The sequence below is a fragment of the Pleurodeles waltl genome, chromosome 11 (assembly GCF_031143425.1).
Source record: "Pleurodeles waltl isolate 20211129_DDA chromosome 11, aPleWal1.hap1.20221129, whole genome shotgun sequence".
Taxonomy (NCBI): domain Eukaryota; kingdom Metazoa; phylum Chordata; class Amphibia; order Caudata; family Salamandridae; genus Pleurodeles; species Pleurodeles waltl.
The window spans coordinates 123,282,270-123,300,887 of record NC_090450.1 but is presented as its reverse complement, the minus strand read 5'-3'; positions in this window follow the sequence as shown (position 1 = coordinate 123,300,887).

The following is an 18,618-nucleotide window of genomic DNA, read 5'->3' as shown; positions in this document are numbered from 1 at the left end:
GCTCCATAAAAAATGCAGACAACTCATCACGTCAGCAAAAGCGAAGTTCTAAGGCGGCACAATAAAGAACTGCATCTACCCTCTGTCTGTCCTTCCAATCCCACAATCTGCAGACAACTGCATTTTCATTAACCTCCTCTTTATTGAAATATTACAGAGTATCCAACAGCACAATGACAACACTAAGCTTTCTTCTTTTCTGACACCCACATCTCTTTGGTGCATTCAACAGTAGTCATCCTGCAAACCTTGTCTGCCGCAGACCTCACCTACGTCCTCAAATCTTTCAAATCCACCTCCTCTGAAGATGATGTCTTACTTTCATCCTTCAACAAAGCCCTCTCTGGGGAAGCTCCCTCACCATTACCATCGTCAGTACTTCCCTTATTAAGACATCGGTAGGAAAGTGGAGTATTATGTTGTGTGGGGGTAAGTCCTCACTGTGTAATACTCTCACAATACCCCAGAGATGGCCTTGGATTTACACTAGTAAATCCTTAATTCAGTCTTGGTGGTGTGGCAATGAGCAGTCAAGCTTTACTTAGAGGAACACATGTTAAGCATTTCACAGCACAAACATGGACAATAAGCAATTGCATGATTCAAAAGAAATCCGACTCCAATTTATAAAAAATAGAGCTTTTTTTAAATATAAATTTAGACACCAAAACAAACGGTATAGGTTCGGGAGAACCAGAGATATTGATTTTAGATGCAATAAAAAATCACTGCATAAATGACATTTAAATGTCGTATTGATGTAGATGGAAAAATGTCATATGTTGCAAAAATGAAACTTAAAGGACAGGTTGCATGAAGCCTTGGAGGGTTAAGTTAGTGCAGTCCCTGGGACAAGATCACAACAGTCAGAGCAGTTTTATCTTTCAGTTTTTCAGCATCTTGGTGCTGGATAGGACTCATGTTGAAGTCAATGGCAGGGATGCCACTGGTGATAAATGACCACATGGAGGTTGAGCTGTGAGGAACCCTGGCAGGGTTAAGGTAGTGCGGGCCCTGGGGCCAACCCACAACATTAAGTTCACTTCTACCAGGTCTGTGTTGTCTGGATGCATAGTTGTCCTGGCTGTTCGTGGTGCTGAAAGGGGCTAATGTTGATGCTAATTTTACAACCAAAGCGGCGATTCTGACAAGGAGATGCAAAATCTCAGCTAGGTTGCAGATGTTAAATGCAGGTTGCAAGCTGTGCCCTGCACCTGCAGCGTGGAGTGAAGGGGTTAGTTACCTGACTGGCAGCCAACAAGCCTTGGTTGCGGTAAGGGTGCAGGAATCCTTTTGGAAGTTGCTGCGTTCTGAGTGAGTGAGGTAGAGGCCTGAAACGTAGAGTCAGGCTGGTCTACGACTCACAGAAGATGCTGGACCACCTGGTTTTCGACAATCCCATGGCGAGCCCAATGGCCGGTAAAACTTTGGATCCTGCTGTTGTTTTTACCAGCAGTTTGCAGGGGACTAGTGCCACTAGTCCAAGAGAGCCTGAAGGTGCTTCTGGCTTCCACAGGTGCGCCTCTGGTCAGGAGTGATGAGTTTAAGCGAAGAACGAAGATCAATCACACAGTTCTCAGTCTTTGCCTCAGGGACAGAGTTTCCCTTTTTTGCTTTAGAGCACTGGGTATAGTCCAGTTGTCAGTGAGGCAGAGCTTCTTTTGGTCCTTTTTTGAAGTTGGTCAATCAGATCTAAGATTCTGGTGTCAAGGGTGTCCCTTAATCCTTGATTTAGGGGAGTTAGGGGTGTGGAGACTAGTGGCCAATGGGCAGCTAGCTCTTACAGCTAATCCGCCCGTGAGGTGACCGCATCCAGTTGGACAGGTCCCCTTTAGCTACCTAGAACACTCTATTCTGCCACTCCTAAGATGGCAGAAACTAAAATTTAATGCACAAACCGGACATTTCACCAATCGACCAGACACCTCTGATCAGCTTCCCACTCCCTCACAGACACCCGCGTATCTGTCGAGCCACTAGCGGAGCGTGCTCCTTCTTGCACCTGGCAGCCAAGGCTTGGAACAACGTCCCCCTGCACCTCAGGACCACACTCCAGCAATTCAAAAGAGAGCTAAGGACTTGGATGTTTGAATGATCATTCCTCCATGCAGCAGCATACAGCTCCATCGCCTCGAGACCCCCACAGGTTATTAACTGTGCTCTATAAATGTTTTATTGATTGATTGAGACTGGACTGCTCACCCTAGAAGTGTAGTCAGCCTCCTGGAGGTTGGCACAGTCCCACATACCTAATTTCCCACCTGTCCACGATCAATGTGCCTGAGGCAGGGGAAGGGCTGTTTCTTTGCTGGAGGATAGCACTGATGGCTATCAGGGGCAGTGCAGCCTTTGAAGCTCACCAACCTGATGGCTCTATTCACCAGCTTTGCTGGGGGCAGGAGGTGTGACCTCCTGCCCACCTCAGGTCTCTGTTCTGACCTATGGGAGCACCCAGGCTGCCTGACAGGAAGTCAGTACTCTGTCTTGCCTGGATCAAGTGCGGGGAAAATTGCGGGCTGCTCAGCCAGAGCACAAAGGAGGGTGGCTAACAGGTGGGAAACCTCTAGTGCTCCTCTTGGGTGCATGCCAGCTGTTCCTCAACACAAGATACATGTTGGTGGAGAGAAGGAACATTGTGTGACACCAAACTCAACATATATAGGTGGTACCATAATGGAGCTAACAGCCCTGGTCAACCGAGACTTAAGTCCTATATTATCCTGTGGACTCGCCTGCACTTATATTGTACCTTCATAGAAAAAAAGCTATAGAGGTATATAAACTGGTGCTTCCATGCCTGCACCGCAAGAATAATGTACCCTGCCTTTTGGGCTGCAGAGGCCTTCCTTAGCGGTATCTGACATATGTAGGGGCACTATTGAACTCAAGCAGTTGGCACCACTCAGGCAGTCTGCAATAGAAGGCATGCCATCATTTGCATGTGTCCTCTAGGGCGTCACAACCCAGTGCTGCAGCCCTGGAGACCCCTTTACCACTTATGCCCTGTACACCATTTACTAGGGGCTTACAAAGGGGTAAAGTTTTGCCAATCAGGATTTCACCATGTTGACATGACAATTTAGAGAGAAAACACATACACTGGGCCCTGGTTAGCACGTCTCAGTGTACTATCAGAGTTGAAAAACCAGCATCTATAGGTTCAATGCATAAGCACCACTCTCAGGTCAGCCTACTGAAACTGGAACTTCACCACTGACAAGAACTGAAACATTGCTCTCAACACCCACCGACCCGAAACACAGAAACAGCCTCCCCAAAGTCATCAAGAATTTCAACAATTGAATCACCACCTGTGCCGACTCCCTGGCCCCCCTCAAACACAGCAATACAACAAGATCATGACCCCAGGCCAGTTGGTACATGGAGAAATTCAGACTGATGAAACTCCACTGCAAACAACTCAAGCACAAATAGATTATGAGCCAGGACAATGCAGACAAGAGCATGTTCAGATCTGCCCTGGGAGGTGACGGCCAAATGACTCGGGCCACCAAACACAGACTGCATCGATGTCAGCACCAAGAGAAGCAAAGAAATCCTTGCCAATGTGAAGGATTTCACCTCATCAGCTGTAACCTCCAACTTGATCACCCACTCGCTGGACCTCTGCAACAATCTCTCTCATTTCATCACCAACAAAATCGCCACCATTTATAGCAATTTCAACCCACAACTGGACCTGTCAGACATCAAATGCCTCCTGTTCTTATCCTGAGCACCATTGCTAACCACACAGCCCGTCATCAACCCAGGAGATATTGCCATCACCATGCCATGCTTGGCAGGTTGCAGGTTCAGGTTCAGGGTTTCTTCTCCAGGAAGTGTCTGAGTTGGTAGGGTCAGAGACCCTGATTAAATACCCAAATGTGCCTTAGAAGTGAGGGAGACTTCAAAGTGTGGCTTAGAAGTGCACAAGGTCCCCTTTCAGTTCCACCCTGTCTGCCAGGGTCCCAGTAGAGGGCGTGGCAGTCCTTTCTGTAAGGGCAGGCTACTGTCCCTTGACATGCAAGTGTCAGGCCCTCCACCCTCCCAGCACAGGAAGACCCATTCAATATGCAGATATATGCAAGTGTGACTGAGCATCCTGTGTTTGGGGTTGTCTGAGTGAATGCACAAGGGAGCTGTCAACTAAACCTAGCCAGACGTGGATTGTAAGGCACAGAAGCATTTAAGTGCAGAGAAATGCACACTTTCTAAAAGTGGCATTTCTAAAATAGTAATATTGAATCCAACTGAACCAGTTAGCAGGATTTTGTATCACCATTCTGGCCATACTAAATATGACCTAGTTACTCCTTTCAGATCAGGAGCTACCACTGAAACAGTATAGGAGGGTAGCTCTAATGTTAGCCTATGAAAGGAACCGGCTTCACAGCAGTGTAAAACAAATTTAGGAGTTTTACACTACCAGGCCATGTAAACTACATAGGTACATGTCATGCCTTTTGTCCACACAGCACCCTACCCTATGGGTTACCTAGAGCCTACCTTAAGGGTGACTTACATGTAGAAAAAGGGGAGTTTTAGGCTTGGCAAGTACTTTTAAATGCCAAGTTGATTTGGCAGTGAAACTGCACACACAGGCCTTGCAATGGCAGGCCTGAGACAAGGTTAAGGGGCTACTTAAGTGGGTGGCACAATCAGTGCTGCAGGCCCACTAGTAGCATTTAATCTACAGGCCCTTGGCACATATAGTGCACTTTACTAGGGACTTATAAATATATTAAATAAGCCAAATGGGTATTAACCAATGTCACCATGTTTTAAGGGTGACAGCATATGCGCTTTAGCACTGGTTAGCAGTCCTAAAACCAGCAAAAACAGTGTCCAACAAGTAGAGGGAGGCAGGCAAAAAGTTAGGGGTGACCACCCTAAAGCTGTCAGGTCTAACATGTGTCCCTCCCAGCTGAAAGTGGGGATAGCTACTGTGAGAAAGTAGCCTCTTTCTAGCCTTGTTACCCCCACTTTTGGCCTGTTTGTGAGTGTATGTCAGGGTGTTTTCACTGTCTCACTGGGATCCTGCTAGCCAGGGCCCAGTGCTCATAGTGAAAACTCTATGTTTTCAGTATGTTTGTCATGTGTCACTGGGACCCTGCTAGCCAGGACCCCAGTGCTCATAAGTTTGTGACCTATATGTATGTGTTCCCTGTGTGATGTCTAACTGTTTCACTGAGGCTCTGCTAACCAGAACCTCAGTGGTTATGCTCTCCCTTTACAAATTGTCACTAACAGGCTAGTGACCAATTTCACCAATTTACATTGGCATACTGGAACACCCTTATAACTCCCTAGTATATGGTACTGAGGTACCCAGGGTATTGGGGTTCCAGGAGACCCCTATGGGCTGCAGCATTTCTTTTGCCACCTATAGGGAGCTCTGACAATTCTTACACAGGACTGCCACTGCAGCCTGAGTAAAATAACGTGCACGTTATTTCACAGCCATTTACCACTGCACATAAGTAATTTATAAGTCACCTATATGTCTAACCTTTACCTGGTAAAGGTTGGGTGCTAAGTTACTTAGTGTGTGGGCACCCTGGCACTAGCCAAGGTGCCCCCACATTGTTCAGGGCAAATTCCCCAGACTTTGTGAGTGCGGGGACACCATTACACGTGTGCACTATCCATATGTCACTACATATGTATAGCGTCACAATGGTAACTCCGAACATGGCAATGTAACATGTCTAAGATAATGATCCCCGAGTCTCTAGCACAGACCCGGGTACTGCCAAACTACCATTCCCGGGGTTTCACTGCAGATGCTGCTGCTGCCAACCCCTCAGACAGGTTTCTGCCCTCCTGGGGCCAAGCCAGGCTTGGCCCAGGACGGCAGAACAAAGGACTTCCTCAGATAGAGGGTGTTACACCCTTTCCCTTTGGAAAAAGGTGTCAGGGCTGGGGAGGAGTAGCCTCCCCCAGCCTCTGGAAATGCTTTGATGGGCACAGATGGTGCCCATCTCTGCATATGCCAGTCTACACCGGTTCAGGGATCCCCCAGCCCTGCTCCGGCGCGAAACTGGACAAAGGAAAGGGGAGTGACCTCCCCCCTGACCTGCACCTCCCCTGGGAGGTGCCCAGAGCTCCTCCAGTGTGCTCCAGACCTCTGCCATCTTGGAAACAGAGGTGCTGCTGGCACACTGGACTGCTCTGAGTGGCCAGTGCCAGCAGGTGATGTCAGAGACTCCTTCTGATAGGCTCTTACGTGTGTTGCTAGCCTATCCTCCTTCCTAAGTAGCCAAACCTCCTTTTCTGGCTATTTAGGGTCTCTGCTTTGGAGAATTCTTTAGATAACGAATGCAAGAGCTCATCAGAGTTCCTCTGCATCTCTCTCTTCACCTTCTGCCAAGGAATCGACCGCTGACTGCTCTGGACACCTGCAAAACTGCAACAAAGTAGCAAAGACGACTACTGCAACCTTGTATCGCTGATCCAGCCGCCTTCTCTACTGCTTTCCTGGTGGTGCATGCTGTGGGGGTAGTCTGCCTCCTCTCTGCACTAGAAGCTCTGAAGAAATCTCCCATGGGTCGACGGAATCTTCCCCCTGCAACCGCAGGGACCAAAAGACTGCATCACCGGTCCTCTGGGTCCCCTCTCAGCATGACGAGCGTGGTCCCTGGAACTCAGCAACTCTGTCCAAGTGACTTACACAGTCTAGTGACTCTTCAGTCCAAGTTTGGTGGAGGTAAGTCCTTGCCTCTCCACGCTAGACTGTATTGCTGGGTACTGCGTGATTGGCAGCTGCTCCGGCTCCTGTGCACTCTTCCAGGATTTCCTTTGTGCACAGCCAAGCCTGGGTCCCCGACACTCTAACCTGCAGTGCACGACCTCCTGAGTTGTCCTCCGGCGTCGTGGGACCTTCTTTTGTGACTTCGGGTGAGCTCTGGTTCGCTCTTCTTCGTAGTGCCTGTTCCGGCACTTCTGCGGGTGCTGTTTGCTTCTGAGTGGGCTCTCTGTCTTGCTGGATGCCCCCTCTGTCTCCTCACGCAATTGGCGACATCCTGGTCCCTCCTGGGCCACAGCAGCATCCAAAACTCCTAACCAAGACCCTTGCAGCTAGCAAGGCTTGTTTGCGGTCTTTTTGCATGGAAACACCTCTGCAAGCTTCTTCACAACGTGGGACATCCATCCTCCAAAGGGGAAGTTCCTATTCCTCTTCGTTCTTGCAGAATCCACGGCTTCTACCATCCAGCGGCAGCTTCTTTGCACCCTCAGCTGGCATTTCTTGGGCATCTGCCCACTCACGACTTGAGTGTGACTCTTGGACTTGGTCCCCTTGTTCCACAGGTACTCTCGTCTGGAAATTCATCATTGTTGCATTGCTGGTGTTGGTCTTCCGTGCAGAATTCCCCTATCACGACTTCTGTGCTCTCTGGGGAACTTAGGTGCACTTTGCACCCACTTTTCAGGGTCCTGGGGTGGGCTAATTTTCTAACCCTCCCTGTTTTCTTACAATCCCAGCGACCCTCTACAAGCTCACATAGGTTTGGGGTCCATTTGTGATTCACATTCCACTTTTGGAGTATATGGTTTGTGTTGCCCCTATACCTATGTGCTCTCATTGCAATCTATTGTGACTGTACATTGCTTGCATTGCTTTCTATTGCCATTACTGCATATTTTTGGTATTGTGTACATATATCTTGTGTATATTTGCTATCCTCATACTGAGGGTACTCACTGAGATAGTTTTGGCATATTGTCATTGTTGGACCTGGCTTTTTGACAGGGACATCCCCAAACTTTTTTGCCTCCTTCCTCCTATTTTTTTCTGACCTGTTGTTGTTGGCTTTTGACCTCTGAGCACTTTACCACTGCTAACCAGTGCTAAAGTGCATATGCTCTCTGTGTAAATTGTACTATTGATTGGTTTATCCATGATTGACTATTTAATTTACCTGTAAGTCCCTAGTAGAGTGCACTACATGTGCCTAGGGCATGTAGATTAAATGCTACTAGTGGGCCTGCAGCCCTGGTTGTGCCACCCACCTCAGTAGCCCCTTAACCTTGTCTCAGGCCTGCCATTGCAAGGCCTGTGGGTGCAGTTTCACTGCCACTTCAACTTGGCATTTAAAAGTACTTGCCAAGCCTAGAACTCCCCTTTTTCTACATATAAGTCATCCCTAATGTGTGCCCTAGGTAACCCCTAGAGCAGGGTGCTGTGTAGGTAAAAGGCAGGACATGTACCTGTGTAGTTATATGTCCTGGTAGTGTAAAACTCCTAAATTCGTTTTTACACTACTGTGAGGCCTGCTCCCTTCATAGGCTAACATTGGGGCTGCCCTCATACACTGTTGAAGTGGCAGCTGCTGATCTGAAAGGAGCAGGAAGGTCATATTTAGTATGGCCAGAATGGTAATATAAAATCCTGCTGACTGGTGAAGTCGGATTTAATATTACTATTCTAGAAATGCCACTTTTAGAAAGTGAGCATTTCTTTGCACTAAAAACTTGTTGTGCCCTTCAATCCACGTCTGGCTAGGTTTAGTTGACAGCTCCTTGTGCATTCACTCAGACACACCCCAAACACAGGGTACTCAGCCTCACTTGCATACATCTGCATTTTGAATGGGTCTTCCTGGGCTGGGAGGGTGGAGGGCCTGCCCTCACACAAAGGACTGCCACACCCCCTACTGGGACTCTGGCAGACAGGATTGAGCTGAAAGGGAACTTGGTGCATTTCTTAGAGACTCTTTGAAATCACCCCCACTTCAAAGGCACAACTTAGTATAAAACAGGGCCTCTGCCCTACCTCATCAGACACTTGCTGGAGAAGAAACCGGAACCAGAAACTACATCCTGCCAAGAAGAACTGCCTGGCTGCTCAAAGGACTCACCTGTCTGCTTTCTCCAAAGGACTGCTGTCTTGCTGTTGCCCTGCTGCCTTGCTGAACTCTTGTCTGGCTGTGAAAGTGCTCTCCAAGGGCTTGGATAGAGCTTGCCTCCTGTTCCTTGAAGTCTCAGGACCAAAAAGACTTCTGCCTTTCACGTGGACGCTCCGTGCGCCGAAAATTTCGACGCACAGCTTGTTTCGCGGCGAGAAAAACGCCGCACACCGACGCTGATCAACGCGACGCCCTCGGGACGATCGAGACTTCGACGCACAACCTCGCAAGGACAAAGCCGCCCGACTTCCAAGGAGAAATCGACGCGACGCCTACCGTGAGTGCGAAACTTTGACGCACGGCCTCGCAAGGACAACGCCGCCCGACTTCCAAGGAGAAATCGACGCGACGCCTGCCGTGAGACCAAAATTTCGACGCACGGCCTCGCAAGGTCAACGCCGCCCGACTTCCAAGGAGAAATCGACGCGACGCCTACCGGGAGATCGAAACTTCGACGCGCAGCCCCGCAGAACGACGCGCAGCCGGAAAATAAGCAGGAGAATCCACGCACAGACCCGGGACATCTGGTAATCCCCGCGATCCACAAAAAGAGACTGTCTGCGCGCCGGAGAACGACGCCCGACTTCCCCGCGTGGAAAAGAACGACGCAAGTCTGTGTGTGCTGAGGAGAAATCGACGCACACACCCCTTTTTCCACGCATCTCTTCTCCTGTGGCCCTCTGAGGAGATTTCCCACCAGAAACCAGGTACTCTGTGCTTGAAAGACACTTTATTGCTTTTTAAAGACTTAAAGACTCTTAATATCACTTTTCAGTGATATCTTTACAAATTCGTATTGCAACTTTGATCGTTTTGACCTACAATTATCCAGATAAATATTCTATATTTTTCTAAACACTGTGTGGTGTATTTTTGTGGTGTTATACTATGGTGTTGTATGATTTATTGCACAAATGCTTTACACATTGCCTTCTAAGTTAAGCCTGACTGCTCGTGCCAAGCTACCGGAGGGTGAGCACAGGCTGATTTTGGATTGTGTGTGACTTACCCTGACTAGAGTGAGGGTTCTTGCTTGGACAGAGGGCAACCTATCTGCCAACCAAAAACCCCATTTCTAACATTGGTGATCAGCGGTGAGGATAGGACTTGTGTTTGTGCAGTGACATACAGTAGCTAAGTATTTCACTACCTACCCACAGTTGAAGGTCAACTTGATTTTTTATCTCTTTTTTGACTTTTGGTCTCTGATGTCCTCCTGGATATACTATTGATATTTTGGACTTTGGATTTTGGTTTTTGCTGGTAAGATCCTATCAGAATGGGATCGCTTACCTACTTATTCTTTTTGCCTACTGACCACCTCACTAAGGCTGACCTAAAGAAGCTTTGCAGAGAATGTGGCCTTCCTGTAGCAAAGAGATCTACTAAAGCAGAGATGCTACATGCCTACATAGTCTGGGAGGAAGACAGATGGGCAGAGAGAGAGGCAGCAAGAAACCAAATGACTAAGTACCCCTCAGAGGAGGAGGAGGACGACTCAGATGAGGAAAGAGACCCAGTGAAAAAAGAATGGCTCATGGCTCAAGCACGGTGGATGGAAGAGCTAGATGAGTTTATTGAAAGGGCTGAGGCAGCAAGTCTCTTAGCCCTGGAAGAAGAAAAGATTGCAGCTCAAGAGCTGAGCTGTAAAGAGCTGAAACTGGAGGCCGGAAGGGCTGAGTCCAGTTCAGATGGTGGCAGCAAAAATCTTGCATCTAGTACTGCTGAAGAAGGGCACAAGCCCAGAGATGTGGTGCCCAACTTGAAGAAGGGAGTTGACACACCCCAGGCAGTTCAAGGGTATGAGGTAGTTCCCGTTATGCACAGGGTCCCTGAGAAGAATTGGGGAACTGGCACAGGGAGTCATATTCCTACTGGGGGGAGGGACACTTTACTGACTCTAGCAGAGAGTGACAGAGAAAAGGGTTCTCCCCTGGTGGACGTCCTGGATATAGAGTGTAGAGACATCCCAGAAGAGTTTGGGTTGAGTGTCAGGGACAGACAGAAACTGTCTCACCAGTCTCAAGAGGGTGATGTAGAGTGCTTTTCCAAGGCTGAGTTACTAGGTGGTTGGGTGAAGGGTACTGTGGTTAATACATGTGAAGGGCAGAGTGATGTAATTGCTGGAGAGCATATGTCTGGTCCTTATTTTCCAGAGCTACGCCAACACCAGGTGGAGTGTGAGTTCTCTGACCCCAGGGAACTTACAGTGGAGGCAGACTTTTGGGTGAGTACCAGAGAGTCTGAAGAGGCATTTGGGGGTGCTCCTGAAGGGAGTGGTCTAGGTGGTTCCCGACCAAGTGAGGTGGGAGAGGATTGTAGTGTCCCAGGTAGGTCTCAGAGCCTAACCTGTACCGTAGGGCCACCTTTTGAGGGAAGCCCCGCAGTGTCAGAAGAACTTGGGGGGATGACTGTAGACAGCATCCCAACAGTTCTGGTGTCTGGCAGTACCACTCCTAGTGAGGGGGTGCAGAAGTCCAGACATAGGGTTGAGAGGGGGTGGCAGACCCCAGTGGAGGATCTTGAAAGTCAGGGGTCAGCTCTGAGAGCAGAGCCCCCCAGGAATGACCCAGGTGAGACCGTTTCTGGTTTGGGGGAAACCCAGACTCTGCCGGATGGGCAGAGGTCGGGAGACCTGCGCCAACCAGACTCTTGTGTGGCCCTTGGGGACGGCGTGTCCCTTGTGGGGGGTGAGAGTGCCCCCCAGGAAGTCCTGGCATGCCAGGCAAAGATTCAACCTCAGGGTGGTGACTCTGGGTTGGATAACCGGGTTCAGAGGTTAAACTTTGACCTGGTGGAGGGTAGATGTGCCCCCCAGAAAGTCCTGGAATGCCAGGCAATGGCTCAACCTCAGGGTGGTGACTCTGGGTTGGCTTACCAGGTGAAGAGGTCAAACTCTGACCTGGTGGGGGGTAGGTGTGCCCCCCAGAAAGTCCTGGCGTGCCAGGCAGTTGTCCAACCTCAGGGTGTCGACTCTGGGTTGGATGGCCAGGTTCAGAGGTTAAACTCTGACCTGGTGGGAGGTAGGTGTGCCTCCCAGAAAGTCCTGGGGTGCCAGGCAATTGCCCAACCTCAGGGTGGTGACTCTGGGTTGGCTAACCCGGTTCAGAGGTCAAACTCTGACCTGGTGGGGGGTAGGTGTGCCCCCCAGAAAGTCCTGGTATACCAGGCAATGGTTCAACCTCAGGGTGGTGACCCTGGGTTGGAGAACCAGGCTCAGAGGTTAAACTCTGACCTGGTGGGAGGTAGGTGTGCCTCCCTGAAAGTCCTGGCCTGCCAGGCAATGGTTCAACCTCAGGGTGGTGACTCTGGGTTGGATATCCAGGTTCAGAGGTTAACCTCTGACCTGGTGGGGGGTAGGTGTGCCCCCCAGAAAGCCCTGGTGTACCAGGCAGTTGTCCAACCTCAGGATGGTGACCCTAGGTTGGAGAACCAGGTTCAGAGGTTAAACTCTGACCTGGTGGAGGGTCAGTGTGCCCTCCAGGAAGTCCTGGCGTGCCAGGCGATTGTTCTACTTCAGGGTGGTAACTCTGAGTTGAATGGCCCAGTTCAGAGGTTAAACTCTGACCTGGTGGAGGGTCAGTGTGCCCTCCAGAAAGGCCTGGCGTGCCAGGCAATTGTTCAACCTCAGAGTGCTGACTCTGGGTTGGATACCCAGGTTCAGAGGTTAAACTCTGACCTGGTGGGAGGTAGGTGTGCCTCCCAAGAAGCCCTGCTGTGCCAGGCAATTGTCCAACCTCAGGGTGTTGACTCTGGGTTGGATGACCAGGTTCAGAGGTTAAACTCTGACCTGGTGGGGGGTAGGTGTGCCCCCCAGAAAGTCCTGGCGTGCCAGGCAATTGCCCAACCTTAGGGTGGTGACCCTGGGTTGGGGAACCAGGCTCAGAGGTTAAACTCTGACCTGGTGGGAGGTAGGTGTGCCTCCCAGAAAGTCCTGGTGCGCCAGGCAATTGTTCAACTTCAGGGTGGTGACTCTGAGTTGAATGGTCAGGTGCAGAGGTTAAACTCTGACCTGGTGGAGGGTCAGTGTGCCCTCCAGGAAGTCCTGGTGTGCCAGGCAATTGTTCAACTTCAGGGTGGTGACTCTGAGTTGAATGGTCAGGTGCAGAGGTTAAACTCTGACCTGGTGGAGGGTCAGTGTGCCCTCCAGGAAGTCCTGGCGTGCCAGGCAATTGTTCAACTTCAGGGTGGTGACTCTGAGTTGAATGGGCAGGTGCAGAGGTTAAACTCTGACCTGGTGGGGGGTAGGTGTGCCTCCCAGGAAGTCCTGGTTTGCCAGGCGGTGATCCAGTCTGAGGGTACAGACCCTGGGCTGGAAGACCAGGTTCAGGGTGTCCCCCCGGACCTGGAGGGAGGGGCTACTGATAACAGTGCCCCTACCAGGTGGTCTTCTGAGGAGGCCACTCCTAGTTGGAGGGTGCTGGACCCCAGAAGGGAGGGCAGGGGGAGGGAAGCCTCACCCCGGGCCCTAGTCCAACCTGAAGGTACAGACCCCAGGTTGGAGGGCCAGTGGCAGGTTAACAGCCCTGCACTGGTGGAGGAATGGTACAGGGCGACTTCTGTAAGCCCCCTGGCCATGTTGGACTCTGGGGGTACCGCTCCAGGAGGGAGGGTACAAAGCCCCAGAGGGGAGGACCAGGTTCAGGCTGTCATCCCTGACCTGGTGGAAGGGAGAGTGGTTAAAGGGTGCCCAGCACCTGGGGCTACCGCCCCCCACTCTCCACAGCCACAGTGGTTGGAGAGCTTTGAGAGGCCTGGGGCCTGGCTCTCATCCCTGGCAGCTGTCAGTAATCACTGTGGCTTGCTGTCCGGGTGGACAGAGTTATCCCTGGGGAGGGGACAAGTGTCCCACCCCGGGGATAGAATGGGCAACACCACTGTGTTGGTCCTGGTGGTACTATCCTGCTCCTGGGATACATCTGTGAGCAATGTAAGGTTAGGTGCTGCACAGATGGGATCCGCAGGAAAGGAGAAAGGTTCCCCATGGATGGGCTTAGTGGGCCCTGAGAGTATGGACAGAGGGATCCAATTGGAGTCAGGAAGGCGAAGAACTGGAGCATGCCCCTGCTGTTGTGGGCCTGGGTCCTTGTTCTGTCGCCTCAAACAGGGAAGTACATCAGGATAGTGATTGTTCTCCCCTGGCTTTAGGCTGGTGGGGGGTCATGTTGGACCTGGCTTTTTAACAGGGACATCCCCAAACTTTTTTGCCTCCTTCCTCCTATTTTTTTCTGACCTGTTGTTGTTGGCTTTTGACCTCTGAGCACTTTACCACTGCTAACCAGTGCTAAAGTGCATATGCTCTCTGTGTAAATTGTACTATTGATTGGTTTATCCATGATTGACTATTTAATTTACCTGTAAGTCCCTAGTAGAGTGCACTACATGTGCCTAGGGCATGTAGATTAAATGCTACTAGTGGGCCTGCAGCCCTGGTTGTGCCACCCACCTCAGTAGCCCCTTAACCTTGTCTCAGGCCTGCCATTGCAAGGCCTGTGGGTGCAGTTTCACTGCCACTTCAACTTGGCATTTAAAAGTACTTGCCAAGCCTAGAACTCCCCTTTTTCTACATATAAGTCATCCCTAATGTGTGCCCTAGGTAACCCCTAGAGCAGGGTGCTGTGTAGGTAAAAGGCAGGACATGTACCTGTGTAGTTATATGTCCTGGTAGTGTAAAACTCCTAAATTCGTTTTTACACTACTGTGAGGCCTGCTCCCTTCATAGGCTAACATTGGGGCTGCCCTCATACACTGTTGAAGTGGCAGCTGCTGATCTGAAAGGAGCAGGAAGGTCATATTTAGTATGGCCAGAATGGTAATATAAAATCCTGCTGACTGGTGAAGTCGGATTTAATATTACTATTCTAGAAATGCCACTTTTAGAAAGTGAGCATTTCTTTGCACTAAAAACTTGTTGTGCCCTTCAATCCACGTCTGGCTAGGTTTAGTTGACAGCTCCTTGTGCATTCACTCAGACACACCCCAAACACAGGGTACTCAGCCTCACTTGCATACATCTGCATTTTGAATGGGTCTTCCTGGGCTGGGAGGGTGGAGGGCCTGCCCTCACACAAAGGACTGCCACACCCCCTACTGGGACTCTGGCAGACAGGATTGAGCTGAAAGGGAACTTGGTGCATTTCTTAGAGACTCTTTGAAATCACCCCCACTTCAAAGGCACAACTTAGTATAAAACAGGGCCTCTGCCCTACCTCATCAGACACTTGCTGGAGAAGAAACCGGAACCAGAAACTACATCCTGCCAAGAAGAACTGCCTGGCTGCTCAAAGGACTCACCTGTCTGCTTTCTCCAAAGGACTGCTGTCTTGCTGTTGCCCTGCTGCCTTGCTGAACTCTTGTCTGGCTGTGAAAGTGCTCTCCAAGGGCTTAGATAGAGCTTGCCTCCTGTTCCTTGAAGTCTCAGGACCAAAAAGACTTCTGCCTTTCACGTGGACGCTCCGTGCGCCGAACATTTCGACGCACAGCTTGTTTCGCGGCGAGAAAAACGCCGCACACCGACGCTGATCAACGCGACGCCCTCGGGACGATCGAGACTTCGACGCACAACCTCGCAAGGACAAAGCCGCCCGACTTCCAAGGAGAAATCGACGCGACGCCTACCGTGAGTGCGAAACTTTGACGCACGGCCTCGCAAGGACAACGCCGCCCGACTTCCAAGGAGAAATCGACGCGACGCCTGCCGTGAGACCAAAATTTCGACGCACGGCCTCGCAAGGTCAACGCCGCCCGACTTCCAAGGAGAAATCGACGCGACGCCTACCGTGAGATCGAAACTTCGACGCGCAGCCCCGCAGAACGACGCGCAGCCGGAAAATAAGCAGGAGAATCCACGCACAGACCCGGGACATCTGGTAATCCCCGCGATCCACAAAAAGAGACTGTCTGCGCGCCGGAGAACGACGCCCGACTTCCCCGCGTGGAAAAGAACGACGCAAGTCTGTGTGTGCTGAGGAGAAATCGACGCACACACCCCTTTTTCCACGCATCTCTTCTCCTGTGGCCCTCTGAGGAGATTTCCCACCAGAAACCAGGTACTCTGTGCTTGAAAGACACTTTATTGCTTTTTAAAGACTTAAAGACTCTTAATATCACTTTTCAGTGATATCTTTACAAATTCGTATTGCAACTTTGATCGTTTTGACCTACAATTATCCAGATAAATATTCTATATTTTTCTAAACACTGTGTGGTGTATTTTTGTGGTGTTATACTATGGTGTTGTATGATTTATTGCACAAATGCTTTACACATTGCCTTCTAAGTTAAGCCTGACTGCTCGTGCCAAGCTACCGGAGGGTGAGCACAGGCTGATTTTGGATTGTGTGTGACTTACCCTGACTAGAGTGAGGGTTCTTGCTTGGACAGAGGGCAACCTATCTGCCAACCAAAAACCCCATTTCTAACAGTCATAAAAATAAAGTACCTTTATTTTTAGTATATCTGTGTATTGTGTTTTCTTATGATATTGTGCATACGACACCAGTGGTATAGTAGGAGCTTTACACGTCTCCTAGTTCAGCTTAAGCTGCTCTACTAAGCTACCCTTTTCTATCAGCCTAAGCTGCTAGACACCTCTTCTACACTAATAAGGGATAACTGGACCTGGTGCAGAGTGTAAGTACCCCTTGGTACCACTACAAACCAGGCCAGCCTCCTACATTGGTTGTGCAGCGGTGGGATAAGTACTTGCAACTACTTACCACTTTGTCATTTTGTACTTTTCATAAGAGAAAAATATACAAAACAAGTTCAGTGTATGTACACCAATCCAAAAAGTTTTGATTTTCTCCTCTTACTCTATTGCTAAGTGCTGAAAAGTAGCTCTAAAACTTTCAAAAAGTTTCTTAAAAGTTGAAAGTTTTTTTCTGTTCCTAAAAAAGTTCTGAAACTTTTTCTTTCTTTTTCTGTCCCTTAAACCTTTTCCTATCATGTCTGGTACAGGTCAAACTCTGGATCTGGCCAGCACAGCTTATGACCACCTTAACTGGAAAGGTGTAAGGAGTCTCTGCATTGATAGAGGTTTAGGGGTAGGAAAGAATCCCTCTAGAGAATTGTTGGTTAGTATGCTCATTGAACATGATAAGGCCATAGCTGGCACATCAGGTGACAGATTAGCTGATAGTTCACACTATGATTCTGGGGCAGCCCCAGCAAAAGTGTTATATGGGAACCTTCCCAACCTGCCCCTTAGCAGGCCACCTAGCATGGCTGGTACTAATGTGAGCTCTCATCGCAGTAGGGATGTCACTCCTTTAGGACAGGCTGTTAGGGTGCCATCTGTTAGGGACAGGTCTCCCTCTGTTTATTCACACCATTCTTCTGTGTCTAAGCATGCCCAACCCACCCACCCTGATGACAGAGTGTTAGAAAGGGAACTCAATAGATTGAGAGTGGAAGAGTCCAGGCTGAAGCTTAAAAAGCAACAGCTGGATCTAGACAGGGAAGCATTTGACTTAGAAAAAGAAAGGCAGAGGTTGGGGTTTGGACCCCATGGTGGCAGCAGCAGTATTACAGATAGTAATCCTGTAAAAGAGCATGATTCTAGGAATCTGCACAAGATAGTTCCCCCTTACAAGGAGGGGGATGACATTAACAAGTGGTTTGCTGCACTTGAGAGGGCCTGTGTTGTACAGGGGGTCCCTCAAAGGCAGTGGGCTGCTATCCTATGGCTATCTTTCAGTGGAAAGGGTAGGGATAGGCTCCTTACTGTGAAGGAAAGTGATGCCAATAATTTTACAGTTCTGAAGAATGCACCCCTAGATGGTTATGGCTTAACCACTGAACGGTACAGGATCAAGGTCAGAGAAACCAAAAAGGAGTCTTCACAAGACTGGGTAGACTTTGTTGACCATTCAGTGAAGGCCTTGGAGGGGTGGTTACATGGCAGTAAAGTTTCTGACTATGAAAGCCTGTATAACTTAATCCTGAGAGAGCATATTCTGAATAACTGTATGTCTGATTTGTTACACCAATATCTAGTGGACTCAGATCTGATCTCTCCCCAAGAATTGGGAAAGAAGGCAGACAAATGGGTCAGAACAAGAGTGAACAGAAAAGTTCATACAGGTGGTGACAAGGATGGCAAGAAGAAAGATGGTGAGAAATCTCAGGATAAGCATGGGGATAAGGGTAAAACCAAAGATCCTTCTTCAAATCCTAAACACTCTTCAGGGGTGGGGATAAAACAAATTCTTCCTCTTCTTCACAACCTGCACACATTAAAAAGCCTTGGTGCTTTGTGTGTAAAAACAGAGGCCATAGGCCAGGGGATAAGTCCTGTCCAGGTAAACCCCCTGAGCCTACCACCACTGATACATCAAGCTCTAGTGCCCCTAGTAGTAGTGGTATTGTGGTGGGACTGCTGGCAACAGTCAAACTAAGGGTGTAGTTGGGTTCACTTATGGGTCCATCATAGAAACTGGGGTAGTCAGTCCCAAGACAGTTTCTGTCACACCTAGTAGCATTGGCCTTGCCACACTGGCTGCTTGTCCCCTTACAATGGATAAGTACAGGCAGACAGTTTCAATAAATGGTGTTGAGGCCCAGGCCTACAGGGACACAGGTGCCAGTATCACTTTGGTGACTGAAAACCTAGTGGCCCCTGAACAACACATCATTGTACAACAGTATAAGATTATTGATGTCCATAACTCCACTACGTTTCTTCCCTTAGCTATAGTTCAGCTTAGTT